We start from the raw sequence: 7876 nt of genomic DNA, 5'->3' as shown, positions 1-7876 counted from the left end.
CATCTTGTCCGGCTCTTTTCTGACAGCAGGATTAGAAGCACCTGCCATCCAGACAAAGGCCTCAAGCCAGATGAATGAAGTGCCACTAACCGCGAGCTCCACCCCCTCCCCGTCCTCGCCGCTACAAGTCCTCGCTGATCCTCGTCTTCTCCTGCGAGGGCCTCGTGTGAGGGCAGATGTAATGAGTCAGTTCAGCTCTGAAGGCTGATAACGTGACGCTAACGAAGGTCCTAAAGAAGAGGGCTGAAGTGGAGTTTGTTGGAGGCAGAATGAGCACTCATCTGAGGAGGGTTGTGGGTCAAGACCTTGTGCTGTAACTCCAGTCTGTGGGGACTTTCTGGAAGAACAACAGGAACTCGAAGGAGTCTTAATATAAAGTGAAGGAGTCAAAATCACACGTGTTGGTTAACAGCATCTAAAGGAGTAAGCATTCGCTCCAGAGATTGTTTTGGTTCTAATAAGCAGCAGCGTCCAGCAGACTGCTCTGTTCCTGACCATGCTCCATGTAATGTGAACTTCATGAACCACACAGCAGGCGCAATGTCCTCTGTGTCCAATAAAAGAGATTTTCATACATTATGGTAAAGATGCTGAATTATCTCTCAGCGGAGGAGATTGTCCTCCCAAAGCCTCCCTGAATGTGGGTTTTTTAAGTTTGGGGGTGTTGGTGTTGGTGGAGGGAGGGGGGGAAGGATTACGAGGAGGAGGTGCAGGGTGACAGCGCCCCCAGGGATCTTTCTCCTCAGCACAGCGTGGTGCTTGTCCCCTGCTCTGTTCCCTGATTGAGAGAGCGACCCGGGGGCTGGCAGGCCGGCCAAGCTCGCCACGGGATCCGGCCACGTCAAGTCAGTCTGCATCAGACTCAGCGAAACAGGAAGGAGCTGGACGGAGGCTGGGCAGAGGCTGGGCGGAGGCTGGACGAAGGCTGGACCGAGACTGGACAGAGGCTGGACGGAGGTTGGACAGAGGCTATCAGGTGCAGTGTGACATGGATGCAAACCATGTGTGAACACCATCCATCCATCTATCCATCCATCCGTCCGTTTTTATCCATCCTGCATCAAATGGATTTCACTTTTTTCCTTTTATTTCTTCGAGCAGTTTTGCCGTTTGCTCTGGGAAACGGGTTTGACGCCTAACGCTACTTTTTTCCTCTGACAAGCTTCTAAAACAAGCGCTTACTTGATTCCTTGTTTCCTAAACAAATAGTTTGATTGGATGAAATCTAGCAGCATACATGTGGGTGCTCTGGCTGCTTGTTTGGGGTTTGCAAATGTGAGCCTAGCACGTCGGCCCCCTGATTGTGTTCCCAGGGCTCCTTGCTGGTCGATCTGGCCTTTTTAACGTCACACCAGTTCAGTGTTGACATTTCCTTGATCTTTACATTTGTATTTAAATGAATGAAATATGCTGCACATGTCAGAGACGGCGGTTGGATCTTCTGTTAGACAAAAGCCTTCGAACCCACGATCCTCTTCCTCAGAAGGTGTCTGCTTTGATGAGTGCTGCGTGTCGTGCCAGCACTTATTACTCCACCCAGTCGCTCTGGTCTCAAACCGTCCCTGCTGGAGGTAGAACAAGGTCTCCTCTCGGTATCATCCAACTGTCAAACATGAGCGCTCCCCACTGTGATGAATTGGGAACAGTCCTTTTTCATTCCAACCCTCGCATGAGTCCTGGGTGGTTCTCCCCCCTCCTCCCTGTGTTTTTGCCTTTCTGGTCCAGTTCCCATTTCTAAGCCCTGGGGTGTTGACAGCAGCATCCATGATCATTGGGGTTCACATGCACGTCCGGGCTCCTGCTTCTTTCTCTTTGCAGAGGCGAGGCGCTGAGAGAGAGAGAGCGCTGTTGTTTGACGTACAGGTGAGCGTCCGTTAAAGGAGCGTTGACCGCAGGACATCCAGCGCTTTTGATCCCACCTCTGCCACTGATTCTGTACACGGCAGAGCACAAACACCGATCTGAACGGAGCTCCTTTCATCCCCAGCATCAGGGCTGACGGGGTTAATCTCCTGCTAAGTGGGAGCGTTAGGAAAGAGGTTGTCAAAAACAGAGGGAATAATCACGACTGATGTGTTTGGGCCGAGGAAGTCTTACCTCTAATGTCTGTCAGTGCCTTCAGAAAGGACCCGAACAGACCTTCCTGTCTTGTTTGTATTCTAAGACCATGTCCGACATGATGACCTAGAGGCTTTGAATGCTCCATACACCAATGGGTGGCTACGTCCTCTGCATGTATACAATCTATGATCTGTTGCCTTTGGGTTGTCCTCTGAAGAGCTGAGCGAGCGCCTCCATCTGCAAGTGAAAAAGCACCAACTATGTTTGTCTTCCTCTTAAGAAGTGGCTGTGTTCATAATGTTATTAAACCGGGATCACATGGGTGCAGGACGGTCCACTGAATGGGCAGAAAAACACAAGATAAAGCAGCAGAGGACGAGACGACTCAAAGTCAGCCTTCAAAAAGCTGCTTGTTTTCATGCCGCTGCGTTCCCCTCAGAAACTCTCCAACATGCTTGGTTAGTTTAACTGTCCTGACAGCAGAGCTGCAGATCTAACAGGCTTGTTTTTCCTCAGATATCATTATACTGGTCAGAACGCGGGTATGAAAGGCGACTCTGCGTGACGAATGCACTGTTGGGGTTAGTTGTGGTGGTCTGGATGTAAAAGAGGCTCCCAGCTATCACTGACACTGCAGAGAAAACACGAGTGTGAAAGGGAAGCCTTCTCTAAACTAAACCTGGGTGGTGATGAAGTCAGATAGCTAATCCTCGGCTTAACATCTCAGAGTTCGGACTGTTGATTTTTCAGGAAAAGATTTGAGGTCAAAAAACCGGAGCCAAAGAGGTTTTTTAATCCACCTACCTACAGCAGAGACGGGCCTCGCCAAACGCCACCGACCGAGCGGACTGTTCCACCATCATGAAAACTGAGCTGCACGTTAACGAGGATGTTATCAGAGTGTGTAAATAGTGTGCTTACACCTTTCAAGAGAACATTATAAGTGTTCACTCACAGCCGACACTGACGTCAAGAATAACCCACGACTCTGAGTTGGTCCTTGATCCCAGACCTTCAGAGGAACCACAGGTAGATCCACACTTCCTTTGTGCTCATCACGTCACAACGTCTCCTGTAAATAACAAACCTTTGTCCTCTGCCGGGGAGTCAAACTGTGTCATTGTTTATCTCACAGTGTTTTCATGATTTAAACCACAAACTTCTGTTTGTCAAACTTCCTGTGTATGTTTTGTCTAACTCGGAAACCCAAAGATAATGAGACACTGTGTTGATCCCAGCAGGAAAAAGGTCCTTCTTCATGGAGGTCAAAGGTCAGTTTCCTCAAACTTCAGCAGGGCCGTTAATTTTCTCTTTGTACCCACAAACCGCCAAACTGTGACTTTGCCGTCTTGTTTCGGGACACTTAAATTGGACCTGTGAACCCATGACGAATGTGTTCAGCAGAAGAAGAGGCTGAGCGTCATCACATGTTGTGTAGGTGTCCGTGTGTGTTGTTGTGTGATTGTGAGAGGAGAACATGAGCTCCTCACAGTGGAAAGCAGATGTCAGCCCTCTGCAGCTCGACTCTTACACACTTACTGATCTGAGACCTGCTCTGTCGACCGGCTGTGTTCGACCACTGTTGTGCTGCTGGTTGTTTGTCAGCATGGAGGCCTTGAACACGGAGTGGCGACCCCTCTGTAGCTCAGGTCGCTCAGCTCAGGTCACAGAGCAAACAACTCAATCACCTGTTACGTGCTTTTCTCTCCCCGGGCCTGTCGAGGAGTGAACACATATTTCTGACTGCTGCAGTGTGCAAGTCTCTTCTCTTTAAAGCATCTAATCAGTGTCATCACATAAAGTGTTGAAAGTGGCAGACTAGAAATCAAAGGGGGGCGGCCTCTTTAATGTGCATTCTGTAAATGAGGTATGAGGCCTTTAAAGGACTGTGTCTGCACACAGTGTGAGGGGTGCCACACCTCAGGGCAGTGGGTGTCCATAATTTATGTATAATTCAAGCTGTTAAATGTCCCCCGAAGCATGCAGAGAGACCTGAGTAGCCCCTCTTTCCAGCGTCCTTCACGAACATTATTAATCAGGTCCCCATTCTCACAGGCCTCTGCTCCGGCTCGAGACAATGGGCTAAATGAATCCCAGCACACGGAGCTTGGGAATGGCCGAGCTGCACATACAGTAATCATCAATCATAGTCGGAATCTATTGTCAGGATGCTGAGAGTGCGACGCCGACGCTGCTGCCATTAAAGGCTCCGATGTGGGAATGTGAAGTTCTGTCTGCCGCTGCAAAAACATCAGCTGAATGACAAAAATGTAAATGCATGAAAGAGTTCGGTGCCGCAGTGAGTCACGCCTGCAGCTGCTCCCTGGATCCTGGCAGCAAAGGTTGATCGGCACAGTCGTGTTTGGTGCTGGGAAAGACTTCAGGTCGTACAGCAGGATCAAATACTCGGTTTAAAGCTGGTCTTTGTGCTCCACAGGAAGCTCCTGGACTCAGCTCATCACAAGCTCTTCTTACAGAGACCAAATGACATTTGGTGATGAACATTTCACAGTAAAAACTCTCCCACCAGCCTCAGCTACATAAATGCTAGCATGCTAACACGCTGTAAAGAAGGACATGGGCTGGTCATTCTTACGGTCTGAATACCTGAGAATGAACCTTTAAACACCTATCTAGATGATGAAAGATATTTGGATCACTAACAGGTGATGACTGTTTCTGAGCTGAATTCTTCCATGTCCGAACATTTGGACAGAAGGAGGCCAGGCAGCAGCGGAGGACAGATTTAGACGCGTCCTCAGAGGTCAGTCGACGGGGGGGCGGCGGCGGGTGGAGCGACAGGTAACTCAGTCAAGCTGGTAATGAAATGAAGCTCGCCTCTGGGCTGGAAGGGACGGAGAGCGCTGCCAACAACGTCATCACATGGAGCTCTCAGAACACCTGACATCGGTGCATCGCGCAGGGTCAGTGCAGCGTGGGGACGAGGACGGTTTGGACGGTGTGAGGAGGAGGCTGTGTTTATTCAGCCGTACTCTCATTGTGTGTCCAGGTTACACGTTACTCGTCATGGTTCCATTGACTGCTCATTACAAGTGACTGACGCTCCATGTACGTACAGTCTTTGATTAGTTAAGTTAAATGCAACAGATAAAAGTGCTCTCACAAAGCGACGTCTGTAAATCACCAGAGACACGCCGCACTACGATGATGTGAATTCCTCATTAGTTAATGAGTGACACACTCTTCAGCTCTGTTTCTGTATTTGATCTTGTGACCTGCACTGCACAGAGAACCTGGTGTCATGGTCATGAGCTTAGCATCCAGACTGTCAGATAGAGGAGGAAACAACGAGCGGAGGAACGGCACTTCTGCAGACGCTCATCACCAACGTGTCAGATGTCTCCCGTGTACTTCTGCAGCGCTTTACCTGCAGCTGTAACCTCGTGTGCTCCCTGATACGCATTGAAAGCGTCTGCGCTCTTTGATGCAAAGATCACCTTTTTCTTTGCTCGACTCCGGGGCACCTGGGAAGCTTTAAAGACACAGGGACGAGTCGCCGGAGTCTTTGCAGATCAAACCGTGGTATTATCCTCAGTCAGAATGTGGAGCACTGTGCTGCGTGTTTCTCCCTGTTGTTGTTGAGAGCAGAGCATTATTGATGTATATGCTTTGAAACATCAAAGCGTTTGATCCACGCCAAAAATAAAGTGATGCCTCCGTTCTTTTATGCCGTCACTCATTAGGGAACTTGTGCTCAAAAGGCAGCTTTGTGCAGCGAGTCGTTTTAAGTTGGAGATGGCTTTACAATAGATTACCACGAGCACAGTGAGATTTCAGGCTGAGAAAGTGAATGAAAGGCTATGCAAATTGCAGCATGTACATCTCCGGATGAAAGAAAAGCATCTTTCTGAACCTGAATAACCCCCCTCTCCCCTCCGTCTCCTCCCGCTTTACGTTCCCTCTTTTAAAACCCAAAAGTTTTTCTCTTACAGCGTCGATCCCAGCGTGCTCGGCTTTGTGACAGGTGAAATATTTATCCAGGGAGAGACGGGGAAGGAGTCAAAGGCGGCCTATCTTGTTTGAGTCCCGGCGTAGACAAAAGCTATTGAAGAGCTGACAAGCTTGTGCATGGAAGGGCCCAGCATGGCTCGGAAAAGTGGTTGTAAGCGATTGAAAGTGAGACAAACGGGGAAGAAAAGAAGGGTGTATCTCCGGGCCACTATAGGCTATATGACGCTGTAATCTGGGCTCTTTTTAAAAGCCATCTCTGCCCGTCAGGATGCAGGGCTTTCTCTCACGCTGAGGCAGAGAGCGCGGAGACGGAGCCTTTCAAAACCGCTTGACTTCTGCCACGGTGGCTGGCCCCAACTATCTGATAGCCTTTCTCCTTTTACACGGTGGCCTTTATCGGCCGGCTGAATGGAGACAAAGTGCCCTTACCTGACCCGACCTGAGGCAGCCATCATGTACTCTTTACAGGACTGATAGCAAGTCAGCAGAACACCCAGCTGAATGCAGCTTTTCACTCTGAGTCTAGATGTTCTGTGTCCCTCTGCCTCTGTTTCCTTCCTCTGTACGAGTAATGCTGCTAACATTGGTTGCTTGTGATCCACTGGAGGATCCAGAGCTCATTCTGCAGGTCACTCTGGATCAGCGGGTGAACCTGAAACAGTTATCTGCCGTCTGTCCACTGAGGAAGAGGAGGCTTCCTGCAGGTCCTCTCCGGCTCTCGCTCCCCCTCACAGCTTAAAGAACAATAAAAGCTTTGAGGGGGCCGAAGAGGCCTCGCTCTGCTCGTTAAACGCAGCCCGGCACGGACACAGCGGGACACAAGGTAGATGATTATCAGGTCACATTTGTTTGACCTTGAATTAGCCTTGACATTTATGCTTGACCACTTCACCCCGGGGTCAAAGAAGCAGCGGCGCTGCCGGAGAGGTCAGCGAGTTCAGCACAGACAGATAACGTGACAGAGGGGAAACTTTCAAAGGGTTTGAGGCACCGACAAAGAGATTCTTCACATCCAGTCGCAGCCAAACCACAACTGTTGAGTTTCCTCTGAGAAATGATCTCAAGATGGGACAGATTTACAAAACATGAACATGACATTGCTGCTGCTCCCGGGGGTCTATGTTCAAACCTCTGTGCTCCACAAGAGGAGGGAGACTGGGACATGTAGAGGACACGTTTCTGGAAGTAAGCTCAATTAAACAATAGAAATAAGAGGGAATAAATCTGAAGCAGGATGAAAGAAATGAGAGACAAAGAGCTGGAGAGATCTATTCTGTCTGGATGCAGTTTTCTTCTCACGGGGATTCAGGTTTACGAGCATTTGCAGCTCCGCTCTTTTGAAATGTGTTTCTGAAAATGATCCGCAGTTTGTGAGAAGTTTTCCTGTGATTCAGATTTGGAGTCAAAACATCTGTGGTGTTGGAACCAAGGTGTAGCTGCACCTGCTCTTCATACAGACACTGTACATGTCACCAAAATAAAAGCACTGCCATACGTGCATGTCACGTCACATCTGTGAGGTGGAACCTCTGACACACACTTTACATGAGCCAGATATTCTCTGCAGGTTTCACAACATCAGTAAATCCACTGACACTTTCATGCTTGTGTATATGGGAAGAAGAAGAACCAATATTGTTCAGCTAACGTGCTTCCAATCTAACTAGTCCTCTGACTGGTGGTGATTTACAGCAGCATCCACAGTAATGAATTCAATTATGGACCAGTGCCGACATTCTCGCCTGTGGCTTGGTACCAGATCACCGATGTCACCGGATCTGGTCTGCAGATGTTGATGCCGGTGGCTAATGTGGCTTTAAATTGGTCACCATCAGTTCACAAC

The sequence above is a fragment of the Semicossyphus pulcher genome, unplaced genomic scaffold, assembly GCF_022749685.1.
Source record: "Semicossyphus pulcher isolate SPU_LCO1_2020_fin unplaced genomic scaffold, fSemPul1.0.p SCAF_24, whole genome shotgun sequence".
NCBI lineage: Eukaryota > Metazoa > Chordata > Actinopteri > Labriformes > Labridae > Semicossyphus > Semicossyphus pulcher.
This window is presented reverse-complemented; position numbering follows the sequence as displayed.